Below are 20,792 nucleotides of genomic sequence, written 5' to 3'. Positions count from 1 at the left end.
TTCATTTAAATTTTCAGGTGTTTTTCTTGACCATTGATTATGGACTTATTGAATGGGTAGCCAGCTTTATTTTAGGTTTTATTATTTAAGTTCAAAATCCTTTATTGTCTTCAATGTCTGCACAACATATCTCAGGGAGCTTTTATTGCTACTACTGCTAAATGTTTAATTTCTTTAAACTTTGCTTTAGCATCAAAATGCATAAATGCTTGCATAAATTAAACGAATACTGATAGAAATTACAGTCAGTTTTTGACAGCAGTTTGTAAAAGTTCACTTTCAATGACCAAATTTAGACCTTCAACGTTTAAATAAATGTTAATATGTAGTATGAAACGTTTTGTTTGTTATTTCTGCTATGTAAAAATCTGTATCTGTATCTGTATTTAGTACTTAAAACATTATTTAGTATTTAAAACATTATGTATCCGGAAGAGGTTGGAATGTACTCCTGTTATCAAATAAATATCAGAAGAATGTCTGGGACTTTTGCCATTGAGAAGAAACAAATCATTATTTGACAATCTTCAGTATCTTGTGATAAACTATCAGAAAGGCTGCTATTTATCTCTGGAGTGAATTTAATGCCTATTCTTGGTTGTTGATTGACTGATAATAACTAATACGAGCTGATAATTTTACACAAGAAATAGAGAACAGACTTTTCATCTTCAGATATCTTGCAAAGCTTTTTTCTAATAGTATATTACATTTCAAAATAAAAAACAATGGAAAATTGGTAGAATTTTTTTTACGTAATACGCCTTTTGTCAATATTTGAAGTCTCCTCCCCCCACTCGAGCAAGGCGATGCTTGCTAACCACCGGCAGAAAAATAATTTTTTATATATTCAAGTATATTGATAGAAACGTTGAAATTGGCAAGTACTAATGCACGATGAGGAAGTAATAAGAAAAACCTTCTTTGGAATGTTATACGTATTCAATAAACAGATGTAGAAATTCGCCATTTGTTTAGTTACAAAGAACAATTCACATGAGGTTAATTTTAGGGAGTGTTGTGGAGTGAAAAAAAAGATGCAGTGTTGACAATTGCCAAAGGTATGTTAAGATTGTTTGGACATATAGAGAGCATGAACGAAAGAACATACGTGAAACGCGTATTCAAGATAAGCATGGACGGAAGAATTGGAAGAAGATCGACCTCAGCGAACGTACGTGATCAGTTTCAGGACGTTCTTATTAAAAGCCAGCGTAAGAGTATCCTAATTAAGTGAATAACATTTACACTCATGTCCATAAATTAAGCATAATTCGCAGTCACGCGGAAATCGAACTCTAAAATAAATATATCACCTGTAAAATCACTACACACATCTTAAAGAATCAGGAAGTAACCAAATGACACCGATGGTACGTCACAATGACGAGAGTGTAAAAGAGTTATATATAAGGAATACAGGCAAAGAAGTAAAATTGTTCGCAGGCGCTTTATAAGCATTTCAGTGCAATAACCGAATAGTTATGACACTAAGGACGCATTTGGATGATTTTTTACGTGGTAGAATTATCGGCCGTCTGGAATGTGGGCGTACCCAAATGGAAGTATCAGACAAACTTGGAATTGCCCAGAGAGTCATCTCCAGGCTTTGGCAACGATTCCAAGATGATGGTAATGTGAGTAGACGTTATAGCACAGGTCGCCCCAGCGTTACAACGCCGAATGAGGACCGGTATTTGGCAGTTACTGCCAAAAGCAACAGGCGGAGCACAGCCTGAGACCTGTCTCGTCAGCTCTCTTCAGCCACTGGTACGACAATTTCAAGGCAGACCGTGTACAGACGCTTAGGGCAGATTGGTCTATATGCTCGTAGACCCGTCAGATGCGTTCCACTTACTGCAACTCACTGTCGCCTGCAGTTAGCCTGGAGTAGAGAGCATGCATTGTGGACACCGCAACAGTTGGGCTTGTGTGATGTTTTCCGACAAGTCCAGGTTTAGCTTGTAGTCTGATTCTCGCCGGACTTTCATATGGAGAGCTCCAGGTATCCGTTACCACCAAGAAAACATCATTGAACGATACCGTTACGGTGGTGCAGGAGTGCTCGTTTCGGGTGGAATTATTCTGGGCTCCAGAACTGACCTGCATGTTCAAATTGGAACCATTACAAGCCAAATCTATCGGGACGTCATTCTGGAACAACATGTACGTTTGTTTCGGGGCGCCATGGGCACACAATTTGTGTTTATCGATGACAAAGCCCGTCCTCACAGTGCAAACATCGTAAGCGAATGCCTTCAATCGGAGGATATCAGCCGTATGGACTGGCCAGCATTCTCACCGGACTTGAATCCAGTAGAGCACGTGTGGGACATGCTTGGCCGACGAATTGCAGCCCGTCAACCTCCTCCTACATGTCTACCGGAACTTCGGAGAGCATTGCTTTTTGAGTGGTGTAATATCCCCCAAGATCAGATCGGTAATTTGATACTCAGCATGCCTAAGCGTTGTACGGACTGTATTGCATCGTCTGGGAGACATACAATGTATTAACAATTATACCAAACATGTAATATTATTTTTTGTAAATAGGTTTTTTTTTTTTTTTGTAATTTGCTCCAGGGAGAAAAAATCGCTAATTTTTTTAATAATATCAAACATATAGCATCTTTTTTGCTCTTTACCTTTTGTTTAATAAATAAGCTTTACAAATAAGTCAAATTTGTTTTGCTTCTATCTCTTCCTTTGCCTGATTTTGCATTATCCTTAATTTATGACATCAGTGTAATTAGGGTGTACCTACTTATATAATTTAAAGCAATACTTAAATTATATAGGTAGGTATACTTAAATTATATACTTTTTATTTATTTAAATTATATACCTTTACTTACATTATATAGGTAGGTATATAATTAATACCTACCTATATAATTTAAATTTTAAAAAAATGGGACTCTCAGAAGAGATTTCAGTTCTTGAACTGTTGTTGGTAATTGGCTCTGTTGACTAATGAGTTTGCCGACCACTGGTCTAGGGCCATCAGATATTCTTGAGAGTTTTATTTCCCCTCCCCATACACAGGAAATACCCCCTCGAAAAACTGGCAAAAATTCGCTGAGTTAAAGATGCCAACCAAATACGAAAGGCCATGTGCTCATCGTACAGGTTGTCCATCCAAAGAATGTGTGTAAACATTGTAATTGTCAGGGTACAAAATGGCGGGCCACAATATTTTGTCGGATGCATATGCTCTGTGATTCCTGTGAATGCTTCCTTGAGAACAGCTTTTAAAATTTGAATATGCAGCAGGGCATTTTCACTTGACAGGAGCTCATTGATCAAGCATATATCTGTCGGGAATCATGTCGTTAACGAATACTATGATACTGATAGCATAAAGAATAAGAGCTCTACCATGTTAGAGCGAACAGTCGGTTAGATGATTTCTAGAGCAAACCATTTATGCAAATAGGCAAATATTGATATACGCAAATATTGATTGACTGCCCAATGGATGTATCAGGACCTATTGTGGACTAATCAGGCACTAAGTAAGCTATCAGCTAATGTCTGTCATGTTATATGTCTCCTATATATAATATTGTATTTTTATCTATATTTACCTTTAATATTGATAGTTTTAAGTGTTTACTTTATATTTGTATTGTTTTGTACTCGTACCATTTATGTCATGTATCAAATTAACTTTTTGTTGTAACCTTATTATATGCATTTTGCCCTTGTACGGCCATGTATTTGTTGTTTTATCTTTCAATAAATACTGGGCCTGGGAGGTTGGAGAGTTCAGCCCGCTGGGGCTTTTTGGTCTGTAGGACTGCCCCTCGGGTTGGATTAGGCGTTGGGCTTCGGAGTCGGGTGCAAGTCGTTTCTGTGGCCTTAATGGCTCTAGATAAGGTGGACGTGTTGCATATACCAATTAACCATTATGGTAAAGGGATGGTGCACACGTTCCCCGTCATCTATCTATCTATTAAAGTAAAAAAAGTAAGAACTATACTGAAAAACATATACACAGAATATGCAGGATAATAAGACTTTCACATCACTATATGGAAAATTACGTCGAGTATAAATCTCTAATATCTGCGTAATGAATCTCCAGTTTTAATCATGAAAAAAAGCTGTACAGGTCCTGGAACTGAATAGTGTTGCGTTTTTCTCTTTTCTGATTCCAGTTATTACGTTACTTTCTACCTTTACGTTCGTACGGGGTTCGTAGATTTGGAGTGAATAACGACGACACTTGATGAAGTATCGAAACACCCTTTTTTAGCCAATACTGATCAGGACAGCTCCAAAATACTTTTACAGTCGTCAAAGATCTACTATAAACTTGCTGGAACAATCAGCTACACAGCCTTCAGATTATCAGGCTATCACGGTGGTGACAGCTTCACTGCAAAGCACCAGTGTACAGTTCCGGACTCTGCTCGGTCGTTCTCGGAACTCCTCTCAAGACTCTCCACGCTACAACTCGCGATGCACTCGACGACCCACAGAGCACAGCTCCTGACTCTTCGGTTCAGTCGTTCCCGGAGCTTAACACATTCTCTCGACGATGCACTAACCTTGATACACGAAGAGACTCTTTCGATGCTTTCGATGACACACTTGGCACTCGCTACCGGCTGTCAACTCGATCGACTCCGCACGGACTGACTAACTCGAGGACTAACTGTCTTGCACTCTAGACGAGGCACACTCACTCGCCCTCTCGACGAGGCACTCTCTCGATACTAACTCTGCGCGTACCAGCAGGGTTTATATAGCTTTTGGCTGGTGTTCGAGAACATTCTGGGCTAAACCGGCAAAAATTCGTTCCAGAAGTTTCTCCAACCGTCCATGGTATATAGCCAATTTCTCGCCAAATGTGGCAATTCTGCCTTATCTTGCCATTTATGGCAACCCTAAACTGCTTTGCGGTTACTAAACCCTAAACTGCTTTGCGGGGAAGCTATCTCAACGCGCCTGGACATTCTTAACAATATTCAAATAAATGACCCTGTGAACAATGCACAGTTTAGTCGTTTCACAGCAGTTGCATGAAATGTCCGTCTTATACTAGCAGACGTAAAGAAAGGGAGTTGTATGCATGAGACTTTGACCAGCATTTTGAGACTGAATATGCTGAACAATTTTTTCTTTTAAATATCTTCATTTTTGAACAATGGCATTTTTTTTACATGTTCTGGCTAAACATCTAAGCATTCCAAAAATTTTATCATGTTTTGCAAAATCCTGTATAATACTAAAGCTAATTGATCTTTAACGCTCATTATTTTTTGACTACTTTCTGTTTCTGCTTCCGATCTCACTCCTATAGTTTCTACGATCACTTCTAATATTACATTCTAAAGACATTTTCATCTTTAAACTATTGATATTCAAAAAAGTAAATACTGTAGTCACTTTAGGTACATAAAACGATTAAGTCAATACAGCTGCTTATTATGACTCAGAATAAATTTGCTTCAAGAAATAAAATGCTTCGTTCAGAACGAAGGATACCAAAGCGAAAGATTTTGAGACCTCTTTTCTGAGAACGACAATTTCTAGAAAAACAATCTTGAATCGGAGTTTAAAGTATATCTACTAAAATTCTTGTTGTTTCATACAACTGTGAATTGTGATTTATGTAACTGAAGTCAAGCAGCCATCTATATGTTTTTTATAGGAATTTTAATTTTAATTTTTAAACAACACAATTTTCGGTTTTAGTCCTATAATAATTTTTTTAATTCTTAAGCAGTAAAACATTTGAAACCATAACGTCGATTTATACGCAAAGACCTCGGCCGAACTATCGGCGGCCAATTTACAAATGTTGTTTTCTTTCTAAGTAGTCATCCTAAACTTAAGAGTTCAACAATGGCGGAGATATGTTAAGTTCCAAAATACTTTTATATCTTATTTTATCATGTATTTATGCGGTACTGGCTGTCCTTGCGCCAAATGCTTTTAAAAATGAGTTATGTGTACTTTTATCACGTTCTGTTTTTCGGCTGTAGAGTCACTAGAGTTTTTTAAGCTGGAGACGTAAAAAATATATAATACTCTCTCCGGCACCTCTCAAAAATGCGTCGAGTGTGCTAACCGTAACATCACGAAAGCATGCTGGAAGTAGGGAGAAAATTCCCTATATACTACCCCTTTTAAAGGGCATCTGGGGATTAGAGGACATAATCGGCAAATCCTGGTGGTGAAGATTCATTATCCACCACATTTCAGTTCGAGCGCCACTGTAGAGTCAGTCATTAGGATTTTTATTGAAGCAGGAGACATGAAAATAGGCTGTGACAAATTTTTATTTTTATTTTCGTCTGTGACGTCGTGGATGCTTCAGTGGGAACGGAATCAACACTGGTAGTGGTGATGCATCACTTTTTAATCACACAACATATCACAGATATAACATTAATACATTTAAAAAACTTTCCGAGCTGGTGACACGATCAGAGACGTTAACGAAGATGGTACTCGTCATCACTCGACGAACAAAGTCTCCACACCTCAGCTCGCTGGCGGAGCTTCCCAAAACTCTTCTCTGACAGGCGTCTCACAGAAATCTCATCTCTTTACGCATGCGTAATTCTCAGTTAAGTCGTTGCCATTCACAGTTCTTTAAATAAGGTGTTAAAATGAATTATAGTACTCGTAGTGTGAGGAGTTTGCTAACGACGTTCTCTCTAGTCAAGAGCATCATAGGTCTTTCTAGTAGAGTTCAGGAGCGTTCTTTACAGACTAACTCCTTCCGCCTCCAGATTTTGTTTTCCTCGGACACAGAGGAAACAAAACGTTTTTTTAAGTTACTACAGGATAAAATATAAGTTCAGGCAGGCGTTCGCTACATCCGCCTCCAGTTTTTGTTTCTCCGGACACAGGAGAAGTAAACCTTCACAGTTCACAGTTTATGGTTTCAATAGATTGTTCAACATTTTACCAGTTAATTTTAAACCACACTGTTACAAAGGTTCTCCACTCTCATAACCAGGCCATCATAAAAAGAACACATTTAAAAATTCACATACAATATATGAAAAACCAAAACCAAAATTTTTGTCTTTAAGAATAAAGCTAACAATTTACTATATAGTATGAATTTAAAAAAAAATACAATATACATAATCAAATAACAAGACAACTTAAAAGAAATGATAACTAGTCTATTTAACTGGCATGTACAGAGTTTCTACTTAAGCAGTCTACATTTAAGTTGTCACTTCCCTTTTTATGATGTATCGTAAAATTATAAGATTGTAAGGCTAAGGCCCAGCGTAACAATCGACCATTTCTACCTGCATTATTTTTTAGCCATACTAGGGAATTATGGTCCGTTTGAATGGAAAATTTAGTCTGCCCATCTATATACCCTTTCAATTTTTTTATTACATACAGAATTGCGGCACACTCTTTTTCAGTGGTGGAATACTTCCGCTCACTATCTGTAAATTTTTTACTGAGATACAATATGGGATGTTCTTTTCCTTTATCATCCTTCTGGGCTAAAACAACACCATATCCTTGATCTGATGCGTCTGTCTGTAGTATAAATGGTTTAGAAAAATCGGGTGCATGTAGCACAGGCCTACTAGACAGCTTTTCTTTTAACGATTTGGAGGATTCATTAAATTCATCATTCCAAACAGTTTTACCCCTTTTGTTATTCCCTTTTAACAAATCTGTCAAAGGTGCGGCTATAGCAAAAAACATAGGTATATATTGTCTGTAGTATCGAGCTAACCCTAAGAAAGCTCTAATCGCAGTTTTAGTTGTGGGAACAGGAAAATTTTGTTATGAAGAAGTTTCGTGAGAGGATCGAATAAACACAAAAAAAAAAAAAAAAAAAAAAAAAAAAAAAAAAAAAAAAAAAAAATACAACTTATCTCTGGTTGGTGGACATCTTGAAGTGGAGGAGAGCTCATATCTTAGCTCTATCCTTACGTCACTTGGCAAATCCGCAAGCCAGAAACTCGAACGGCACGACAATAAATTACATCAGCTATACCGTCAAATCTTACGCCTGCTACTGGTTTCCATAGAAGAAAATTATTCCCACTGGAAGCAAGAGAACAGCTTACACCGCACGGCTGTCTGCCTAGACTCTCAGCTCCACCAAGGAAAACGTAGACAATTAAGCTAGGCATTTTAGCGAACGGCTAACGCAGGCTTCCAGTTGTCTAAGGTGACATAATTCCTTCTGTTTTCAAGTCGGAGTTCAGAGGACATCGTCCTGACTTTTGCCGATACAGATAGAGACCCAAGTCTCTGTTAATTTTTTTTGTTATTCGCTCAACAGTTTTTTTTTCTTCGCATTTTTGAGAAAACCCGCGGCCGGGGAGCATAATTGCCGCTCCCCGCCGGAAGCACTGCTCGATGCCGACTAAATCTTTTCCTTTCTCCGGTCAAGAGTAAGTGTGTCTCGCCTCTTAACCAAACGCGGCCGGGGAGCATATTTGCCGCTCCCCGCCGGAAAACACCTCTCGGAGTCACTTACATTTTGTCCAGCAAGCCCAAAAATCAGCGAGTCAGTCCGAGAGTCAGCCAAAAGTAAGTGTGTCCAGAGTAAGTGTGTATCCAACTCGAATTTCCTTCGTCTCCTTCACCAAACGGGCTCCCACTATGTCTTCACTTATCGCCCCCTTAATTATGGCAAAATCTTCGTTTTCAACTCCAGAATGCGGAAAAAAGGGTGATCGCGCATGCGCGCCCTTCTTCACTTAGCCAACAACCGGACCCTCAATCGCCAAAAACCTGAATGACTTACATTGAAAGACAAGTAGCAACCTTTGACCTTTCCGTCACGTACTTTCCTCTCTTAAGGTCAACTAACAATGAAAATTCTTTCTCGAACATTCTAAAGCGCGCGAAATCATGACTTGGCGAAAATTGCCTCCCTTTCCCTGCTTCTTTCACAATGAATAAAAGTTTGTACAAGATTTACAAATAGAGGAAAATAAATAATACTCTTTTAAACTAAATAATATTCCCAGAAGCATCTGTCTTTCCCCAAAAATTAAAGCCTTAAATTAAATAATTCAGAATCAAAATAAAATTTAAATTTCCATAAATCATAAAATCATTCACCTAATTTTTTTATAACGCTATCAGATAATTTCTCTACATAACATTCCTTTCCCCTAAGGAATTAAATTTTGGTTTACCAAAATTTAGCAGACAGACACTTCTTGAAATACCATGACTCATACTGTGCAATAAGGCTAAAGGATAACATAGTGTAACAATATTTCACACGACTCCTTGGTAACAGTGACGTTACTGACACATTAAATTTCAAGTCCAAAATGTGCAAGTAAAACAACAAGATTAATCAAAGCAATTACTAATTAAAATACTCAAGGAAGATCATCAAAAATAATTAATCAAAACATCAATTAAATCACTTAATTAAACCTAGAAATACTCAGAACACATACAAAAATAAAAATAAAAATAAGGCGCTTATCACAAACAAAATATGTCTAAGATCAATCAATAAGATAATTAACGCGCCGCAGATACATAAAATACATTCCTGAGAAAATAAACACACTAATAATTCAAACAATTCCAAATAAAATATGTCACATGAACGTATTCAAATAAGGAGTAAAGACCCCTAAGTACTACGAAATTGAATAACTTCTAAGATTGAATCCCAAACAGTCACGTCTAAGAACAGAAGCGGCCTGATCAGGGCCAAGCATTAGAAAAGAAAAGAACGTTACAACACAAGGAACCTCGGAACCAGCCGAAAATACCCCACACAAAAAAATCAGAAAGAAAGAAAACGTGATTGTCCAAAAATTCAATCCAACCAAAATCAATTCCGAAAATAGCATCCAGAATACGCTGTGCAAATACCAATTAGAATTTTATCCAAGACACACAAAAATAATAGTAATAATACAACCTAATGCATATACAAAATAACGTTTGGCCAAAAATTTACAAATACTACCAAGATACACATATACACATAAAATGAAAATACAATTAAACTGTAAAAATTTCGTACATAATTCAAATGAGCAATGAGATCAGCGATACTTAAAAAAAAAATTTAAACTGCAATACCTAAACAAATACACAAATAGTCATTATGTTAAACCATATCAAGTCAAAAAATATTTCACTGTAATTCAAATCAAGCCAAAAAAAAAAAAAAAAAAAATCAACCAGCAAGAGTGAAGTGCCGCTAAAAATTTCAAACCTCACGGTAAACACTAGTGAGTAACAACACCAAACTTAAGTCCCCTTAGTAAGACAACACCAAAAAAAAAATCCAGTAATTCTAAAAATCCCTTAAGTCCACGAGAAAAAAAATTCAACCTAGTCAAAGAAATCAATCAAAGCTGGACTGAAGCACGTTACTAGAACACTAAATAAAATATCACAAATCAAAAAGGTGTTCAAAACAAACCCCCCAATTTAGGCGAAAACTGAGATCTATTCTGCATCAGACTCTTCCAAAACGTTGTATAGTAACCTAAGTAGCAGCCTTCAGCAACACCCCCACCCAAACAAAAGAAACAAAGTAACTCTTTACCGCGTCCATGTAAGCTGAGAAAAGCGCTGTATTATAAATGACAGACTCAAACTTTTACGTATCAAGCAAACCTCCAGACACGTTGAAAGAGAACATAAGATCTCTAATCTCGGAAAGAAAAGTGCGCTGACTGAAACGTTACAATTCTGAACCAACACAATGAAAGAGATACAACAATAGATTTCTCAGATAACAAGTTCCTGTTTGCCCCGGTGTAAGAGGTCAAGTGCCACCATGAAGTGCAAGTATTTACAAGAAAACGAGCTTTCAGGACATTACAACTTCACGCAAGACCTAACTGCAAGCAACAAATGCAGAGTTCTCAAAAGTGCTAAACTAAAAAAAAAAAAAAATACTCATAACTCGTAACTCAGAAATCCCTAAAAATCACACAAATGAAATCCATAACTCAAATTCTACTATTTTCCTATGACCACAGAAATCTCAATTCTTCCACAGAAACCAAACATCAGAGAACTTACATTTTACGGACCTTGGCAGAAACCACCAAAACAAAACAAAAACCTGATACAACTATCTTGATACTACCAATTCAAATACAAAACTTAAGCCAAAACAAGAATTAACCCCAAATTCCGCAACAAGTCCAACCAAGAAAGAAAATTCAATAACTCAAATCAAATCTATTACGCTTCACTAGTAAATTCAAGACTAACTACTTGTAATCAACAGAAAATTCCCACACATGAGTACAGAGCAAAAGTAACTAATCTTCTCAAACTTATTTCAAAAATTTTCACAAAACAAATTCCCGTTGTCACAAAATTCTCATTAAAATTCACTTTCTGCAATTCACAAGACTAACTCAATTTCTACTGTTTAAACAATTCTCACATGACAACTCTTCACAAACTTAAAACTCAGAAGATAACTAAACTCAATTACTCTGACTCATTAAACTAATTAGAACTTCACTCAAGCTGATGAATTCAATCCAAAAAAAAATTAAATATGCAAAATCCCTAATATCACATCACTATTGCTGATCACTATTTATTATTTATAAAACATCACTATTGCTGATCTCAGGCAAAAATTCAAATCTAACCCATGTTAACCTTAAAACAGAATTTGGCAATTGAAAAACAATCTACAATTTTTACTCATTCATTTGTATCATTATGCCTTCAGAACTTATAAAATTCATTGCTCAATACTAAATTAAATTTTCTAACACATTACACAATATACTGGAATCATATCAGAACAATGTAATCAAAAAATAATAAGATACTTGGTAAACTAGATAATCATGCAAACATTACATACATTTCACAAAATATTATTCAATTAATTCAAAAAAATCAAAATTTCTCTAACGTTACCCCTCACAATTACACATTTCACAAGATTCTAGGTTAAATAATTAGCAAAAACACACACAAAAAAAATTTCTAGCTGCGCATAGCTATGGCTTGTCTCATTCAGTAAAATAATTAGAGTCTTTAATCTCTTTCTATTAGAAGTGCTCAAAAAATGAGTCCAGTTTTTAAAGACAAGCACTCGAAACTTGTTACAAGGATATACAAATAGCACAGGATTATCGTGAAATAATTCATTTTCCATCTTGTATCATAAATCAGTACGTCTAAAATCAAAAATACACATCTAGAAAACTCTCAAGGATTTCCAACAGTAAAAATATATAGTACCTATTCTCCTACCTTAAAATATATATTTTTCCTAATTTTAAAGTTCAATTCTGTTTGCCTAACGTTAAAGTCCAAAATTTTTGAAATTCACACACATTTTCAAACTTTATCACTCTCGTATCAACAAATAAGCAAACACAAATCAAAAAACTCTAATTAATCCTAGCACATAAAATTTAACTCCCTCCTTAAAAAGTAAATTACACAAAATAGGTAAATTCAAAATCCAAATTCAATTCTCGATCCGATCCCCCACTAAGCAGAGGTCACGGCACCAGTGTTATGAAGAAGTTTCGTGAGAGGATCGAATAAACACAAAAAAAAAAAAAAAAAAAAAAAAAATACAACTTATCTGGTTGGTGGACATCTTGAAGTGGAGGAGAGCTCATATCTTAGCTCTATCCTTACGTCACTTGGCAAATCCGCAAGCCAGAAACTCGAACGGCACGACAATAAATTACATCAGCTATACCGTCAAATCTTACGCCTGCTACTGGTTTCCATAGAAGAAAATTATTCCCACTGGAAGCAAGAGAACAGCTTACACCGCACGGCTGTCTGCCTAGACTCTCAGCTCCACCAAGGAAAACGTAGACAATTAAGCTAGGCATTTTAGAAGGCATTGCGAACGGCTAACGCAGGCTTCCAGTTGTCTAAGGTGACATAATTCCTTCTGTTTTCAAGTCGGAGTTCAGAGGACATCGTCCTGACTTTTGCCGATACAGATAGAGACCCAAGTCTCTGTTAATTTTTTTTGTTATTCGCTCAACAGTTTTTTTTTCTTCGCATTTTTGAGAAAACCCGCGGCCGGGGAGCATAATTGCCGCTCCCCGCCGGAAGCACTGCTCGATGCCGACTAAATCTTTTCCTTTCTCCGGTCAAGAGTAAGTGTGTCTCGCCTCTTAACCAAACGCGGCCGAGGAGCATATTTGCCGCTCCCCGCCGGAAAACACCTCTCGGAGTCACTTACATTTTGTCCAGCAAGCCCAAAAATCAGCGAGTCAGTCCGAGAGTCAGCCAAAAGTAAGTGTGTCCAGAGTAAGTGTGTATCCAACTCGAATTTCCTTCGTCTCCTTCACCAAACGGGCTCCCACTATGTCTTCACTTATCGCCCCCTTAATTATGGCAAAATCTTCGTTTTCAACTCCAGAATGCGGAAAAAAGGGTGATCGCGCATGCGCGCCCTTCTTCACTTAGCCAACAACCGGACCCTCAATCGCCAAAAACCTGAATGACTTACATTGAAAGACAAGTAGCAACCTTTGACCTTTCCGTCACGTACTTTCCTCTCTTAAGGTCAACTAACAATGAAAATTCTTTCTCGAACATTCTAAAGCGCGCGAAATCATGACTTGGCGAAAATTGCCTCCCTTTCCCTGCTTCTTTCACAATGAATAAAAGTTTGTACAAGATTTACAAATAGAGGAAAATAAATAATACTCTTTTAAACTAAATAATATTCCCAGAAGCATCTGTCTTTCCCCAACAATTAAAGCCTTAAATTAAATAATTCAGAATCAAAATAAAATTTAAATTTCCATAAATCATAAAATCATTCACCTAATTTTTTTATAACGCTATCGGATAATTTCTCTACATAACATTTTTGAACCGCTTCGACTTTTAGTTCTGCTGGAGAACGTTTTCCTCGACCTACTATGTGACTGAGATATTGCACTTCTTCTTGTGCAAACTTGCACTTAGAGGGTTTAATAGTTAAATTGGCTTTTCTTATTCTTTCTAAAATTTCATGTAAATGTTGTAAATGTTCCTCCCACGTTTCAGAAAAAATAGCAATATCATCTAAATAAGGGGTCGCATATTTCTCACATCCGCACAATATTTCGCTCATCATTTTACTAAAATAATAAGGAGCATTTTTAAGCCCAAATGGCATGCGCAAAGGCCTATATACGCCAAAATTTGTAGCAAATGCAGCAATTTTCTGCGCCCTAGGGGTCAGCGGAATTTGCCAATAACCTTTCGTTAAGTCTATCAAGGTGATAAATTTGGCTGCTGCAATAGTTTCAACACGTTGCTCTATATTGGGGATCGGATAGAACTCAGTACGCGTTATTTCGTTTAACTTTCTGTAATCAATACACGGCCTAGGATCCCTACCTGGTGCTTCAACAAGGATCATGGGTGAAGTATACTCAGAGGGTCCTGGTTCAATAATCTTGTATTTTAACATTTTTTCAATCTCGAATTTAAGAATTTCGTTCTGTCGATTTGTCATTCTATAAGGCTTATGCTGTACGCGTTTGTCACTGATTAGTTCGATATCATGTTCGACTAAATTTGTTTTCCCTGGAATATTCGAAAATATAGCAGAAAACTTTACCAACAACTTTCCCAACTGCAGGATTTGTTCATCACTAAGTCTTTCTTTAAGATTATCTTTTGCTATTATTTCATTAAAATCAAACACATTGGGGTCGGTTAACATATAAGGAAAATCCTCCTCTAATTCCGAGGGTTCAACTATCTCCTCGTTGTCAAGGAGCACCATATTCAAAAGTTCAGGTCTCTTATGATAAGGTTTTAACATATTGATGTGATACACTTTATTCCCTTCCTGATTCCCTTCAAAACTAACCACATAGTTTGTTTCTGATAATCTTTTCTCTATTTTTCCCGGCCCTTTCCATTGAGGAGCGAGTTTATGGGATTGGTTCACTGCTAATACTAATACAGAATCTCCTTGCTGGAATTCCCTTTTCACGGCATTTTTGTCATACCATTTCTTCCTTTTGTCTCTCACCTCTTCCATTTTCTCTGCAGCTAATTCTCTACTTTTCTTTAACCTATTGATTAATTCGAAAACATATTCTATTACGGTATCTTCTTTTTCCTGAGGATCTAACCATTTCTCATACAATAATGCGACAGGTGTTCTGAGGTTGGTCCCGTACACTAACTCAGCTGGACTAAAACCTGTACTATCATGCGTTACTGTCCGCAGGGCAAAGAGAACAGCAGGTAATTGTACTTTCCAATTTGGGGCAGCTTCAATACATAATACCTTTAAGACCCTTTTTATTGACCTATGGAACCATTCTACAGGATTGCTCTGGGGGTGGTAAACCGAACTTCAGGAAATTTTTATACCAAACCTCTTCAAAAATTCAACGGTTAAGCGACTCATGAAAGATTTTCCTTGATCAGTTTGAACCTCCCTTGGAAAACCCATCCGACTAAATACCTGCAAGAGTGCACTTACAACAGATTTCGACGTTATATCCGGTACCGGGACGGCGTCAGGATATTTAGATGCTAAGCACATAACTGTAATAAGATATTTATTACCTTCAGTAGATGTAGGCATAGGCCCGCAAGCATCTACATTAACCTTACTAAAGACTTCCGATATCACAGGTACTATTACCAACGGTGCCTTCTTTTTGTCATTTGCTTTTCCTACACGTTGACAACGACATTGACAACGAGTCGCATGTTTTAACGAATTCCTCAATGTCTTTATAACAATTTAGCCAGAAAAAATGTCTTAGTAACCGGTCTTTTGTTTTCAGAACTCCTAAGTGACCTGAAGTTCCCTCATGACAAATTGCTTTAATTTGCTCTCTGAGGTTTTCTGGAACAACAATTAAATGTTCTTCTCCTCCTAACTTATTTACCTTCTTTTTTACTAAAACCCCATTTTTAATCCCATAACTTGTTTTACTTCCGCTTTTTACTAGTTCTAATAAAGGGGCAAGTTCTTTACTTTTTTGTTGCTCATCAATAAAAGTACTCGAGTCTATTTGAATCGCAGGACTTGTGGGGACACAAAGGTCGACAGGAGGCAATATCTCTCTGTTTTCAGACCTCTCATGAGCATCATCCTCCTCTTCCAATTCTAACTCATTCTGTTCAGAATTTTGATTCGTCTCACTTAAATTTTCCGCTTCTTTTAATTGTCGTGCTTGAGATCGAGTAACGACCGCATTAACATTACCGACATACGACGAATAATTTTTCTCAGTTCCTCTGAGAAGAGCCGCTGTCTGGTTGCCTAATATATATCGTCCTTGGTCTAAGTGGTCTCCTATAACAGCTGCTTTGGTGGTTACTGTACCCAAATCGCATTCAATATCTACTTCAGCAACAGGTAAACAAGTCATATGATCATCCAACAAATGTCGAACCCACACATGTTCCCCCTTCATTCTATCTCTGTCTACATATTTCTGACAAATAATATCTACCGTTGCTCCTGTATCTCTTAGAATAGGTACTTCAAAACCATTTACTCTTCCATTTAACGTATAGGGATCTAACAGATTCTTCTCTGATCTCCCGCTTATCCGATACAAATCTGCCTTTTGGGTTTTAAAATTAGGGCACTGAGGACGTAAATGGTCAAAAGATCCACATTCATAGCACTGGAGTCTTTTTCTCCTATCAAAATTCGAGTCTGACTTTTTCCCAACATTGCGTGCATCATCATCTTTTTTAAATTGTGTACCTTAAGGGTTTTTTCTATTTTTGAAAACGTTACCAGTGGACTGAAAAACATCCATTTGTCTACCTCATATTTTCGTTTTCATTTCACCCAATTTCGTTTTCCCAACCATCGTCTTTTTCGCATCTTCAAATTCCTCTATTTTACCCACCAACAGTTTTGGTGAAGTGATCGTAGCCCATTCATCTATAAAATGTTCCTTAAACTCATTAGGCGTGCGCCTTTTAATCTGATCTACCAACATTAAATCCTTGAGTTGCTCAAATGTTTCGATTTTTAATCCCTTAAGCCACCCATCTAAAAATGTCTTAATTTCGTGATAAAAATCGTACCACGTAGAATCCGGATTTTTCTGAGTCTTAACAAGAAGTTGCCGAAACTTCTCCGCACTTAATTTAAATCTTTTAAGTAGTAATTCTTTAATATGTTGGTAATCTCTAGCCTGTTCTTCAGGTTCCCTAGCAATTATATTATTTACCTCAACCGGAAGGACACCAATGACATATGACACCCATTGATCCGTGGGCAATTTTAGAACTTTAGCTTGCCTCTCAAAAAGTTCTAAGAATAAACTGATATCATCAGTTTTTAAATTAAACTTGGGCATTAGTTTCTGAAAATTCTGATTAAATACGGTTTCACCTTCAGGTTTAGCAGATTCAGTGTTCTGTTTTGCTTTAAGGCATTCTAGTTCTAACTGTTGCTTTTCAATTTCTTTATTTTGTTGTAGTATCTGAAATTCCCTCTCCCTAGCTTCCTGTTCTAACTGTAGTTCTTTCGCTCTTGTTTGCTTCTCTAAGTTTTCCTTTTCTATCCTATCAGTCATAATACTTTCTAACAAATTTTTAACAAATTCTTCCTCATAATTCTTACTATTCGTTATTAAATGTTTTAAATCTATTACTTTCATATCTTCTAAAGCTATTTCCCCAAGTTCTGAAGCGACAAGGAATAGATCCCTTTTCTTAGCTTTCCCCAAAAATGCCATTTTCGCAAAAGTACTTGTTCAAAACAAATAAGAACTCAAATAGTTATTCACAAATAATACACATAAAATATATCAGAGATATAAAAAACACTTTCTTCTTACTTACAAAATTAGGCAAATAAAAATAAAAGGTTAATAAAAGCATTAATCACTGTGGATTTATTTCCATTCAAACATAAAACGAATAAACAACCTTACTGAATACTTCATATAAAAAATTAAAAACAAATTCTTTTCATTTAGTACAGCCAGACAGAAAAAAAACCAGAGTGGCGCCAATAAATATAAACACCTTTAATCAACTATCGTTTTCATGACAGCTACTTCCGTTGGCAATCCACATGGCCAACGCAATTACTACGTAAATTCGATAGGCGCATGTTTAAATCAGAACACTATTAGAACATTTCTTTACTGCTCAAAGCTTAAAAATGAAATGATAGAATTTAATATTCTACTTATCAGAAAATACACATCATATTAAAATACAGCATTGGTGTGCTTTCATGAGAAAACAAAAGTAACAAGTTTTTAATATATTCAACAACTTATTTCTTTCACAAGAATTTAACATAATTTTCTTCTAATGACTTAGAAATGAAAATTGCAATATTGCACTGATGTGCTTTCACATATACACAAAATAAACAGTTCAGGTTCTATCACACCAATTTAAAACGAAATGTTAAACATAAATACACTGATGAGCTGTTTATTTACGGGAATGGATTTTTCCCATTATCAAAAGAAAAATATCTCGTTAGATATATAAATGCAACACTTTGATTGTTTTAAAAACTCTTATGCACTGACGTGCTATAAAATGCACTGATGTGCTACGTGTTAATGGGAAAATGTTTTCCCGAATATACCACAAAAGGAAAATATCTTGTTAGATATACTATAAACCAAACACATTGAGTGTTTAAAACTCTTATGCACTGATGTGCTACTTCTGCTTTGGGAATTGATTTCCCGAATAAGTAATAAATAACTACATTATACACTTCAGGCCTGGAAATGAATATTGTGGAGAACACATACCTGGTCTCTTGTCACACAAATCTCGGTTGGAACCTCCAATTTTTTATTTCTTTTGTCTGTGACGTCGTGGATGCTTCAGTGGGAACGGAATCAACACTGGTAGTGGTGATGCATCACTTTTTAATCACACAACATATCACAGATACAACATTAATACATTTAAAAAACTTTCCGAGCTGGTGACACGATCAGAGACGTTAACGAAGATGGTACTCGTCATCACTCGACGAACAAAGTCTCCACACCTCAGCTCGCTGGCGGAGCTTCCCAAAACTCTTCTCTGACAGGCGTCTCACAGAAATCTCATCTCTTTACGCATGCGTAATTCTCAGTTAAGTCGTTGCCATTCACAGTTCTTTAAATAAGGTGTTAAAATGAATTATAGTACTCGTAGTGTGAGGAGTTTGCTAACGACGTTCTCTCTAGTCAAGAGCATCATAGGTCTTTCTAGTAGAGTTCAGGAGCGTTCTTTACAGACTAACTCCTTCCGCCTCCAGATTTTGTTTTCCTCGGACACAGAGGAAACAAAACGTTTTTTTAAGTTACTACAGGATAAAATATAAGTTCAGGCAGGCGTTCGCTACATCCGCCTCCAGTTTTTGTTTCTCCGGACACAGGAGAAGTAAACCTTCACAGTTCACAGTTTATGGTTTCAATAGATTGTTCAACATTTTACCAGTTAATTTTAAACCACACTGTTACAAAGGTTCTCCACTCTCATAACCAGGCCATCATAAAAAGAACACATTTAAAAATTCACATACAATATATGAAAAACCAAAACCAAAATTTTTGTCTTTAAGAATAAAGCTAACAATTTACTATATAGTATGAATTTAAAAAAAAATACAATATACATAATCAAATAACAAGACAACTTAAAAGAAATGATAACTAGTCTATTTAACTGGCATGTACAGAGTTTCTACTTAAGCAGTCTACATTTAAGTTGTCACTTCCCTTTTTATGATGTATCGTAAAATTATAAGATTGTAAGGCTAAGGCCCAGCGTAACAATCGACCATTTCTACCTGCATTATTTTTTAGCCATACTAGGGAATTATGGTCCGTTTGAATGGAAAATTTAGTCTGCCCATCTATATACCCTTTCAATTTTTTTATTACATACAGAATTGCGGCACACTCTTTTTCAGTGGTGGAATACTTCCGCTCACTATCTGTAAATTTTTTACTGAGATACAATATGGGATGTTCTTTTCCTTTATCATCCTTCTGGGCTAAAACAACACCATATCCTTGATCTGATGCGTCTGTCTGTAGTATAAATGGTTTAGAAAAATCGGGTGCATGTAGCACAGGCCTACTAGACAGCTTTTCTTTTAACGATTTGGAGGATTCATTAAATTCATCATTCCAAACAGTTTTACCCCTTTTGTTATTCCCTTTTAACAAATCTGTCAAAGGTGCGGCTATAGCAAAAAACATAGGTATATATTGTCTGTAGTATCGAGCTAACCCTAAGAAAGCTCTAATCGCAGTTTTAGTTGTGGGAACAGGAAACTTTTGAACCGCTTCGACTTTTAGTTCTGCTGGAGAACGTTTTCCTCGACCTACTATGTGACTGAGATATTGCACTTCTTCTTGTGCAAACTTGCACTTAGAGGGTTTAATAGTTAAATTGGCTTTTCTTATTCTTTCTAAAATTTCATGTAAATGTTCCTCCCACGTTTCAGAAAAAATAGCAATATCATCTAAATAAGGGGTCGCATATTTCTCACATCCGCACAATATTTCGCTCATCATTTTACTAAAATAATAAGGAGCATTTTTAAGCCCAAATGGCATGCGCAAAGGCCTATATACGCCAAAATTTGTAGCAAATGCAGCAATTTTCTGCGCCCTAGGGGTCAGCGGAATTTGCCAATAACCTTTCGTTAAGTCTATTAAGGTGATAAATTTGGCTGCTGCAATAGTTTCAACACGTTGCTCTATATTGGGGATCGGATAGAACTCAGTACGCGTTATTTCGTTTAACTTTCTGTAATCAATACACGGCCTAGGATCCCTACCTGGTGCTTCAACAAGGATCATGGGTGAAGTATACTCAGAGGGTCCTGGTTCAATAATCTT

The sequence above is a fragment of the Stegodyphus dumicola genome, chromosome 2 (assembly GCF_044657685.1).
Source record: "Stegodyphus dumicola isolate Sdum_Otavi_A_Nest chromosome 2, ASM4465768v1".
NCBI lineage: Eukaryota > Metazoa > Arthropoda > Arachnida > Araneae > Eresidae > Stegodyphus > Stegodyphus dumicola.
This window is presented reverse-complemented; position numbering follows the sequence as displayed.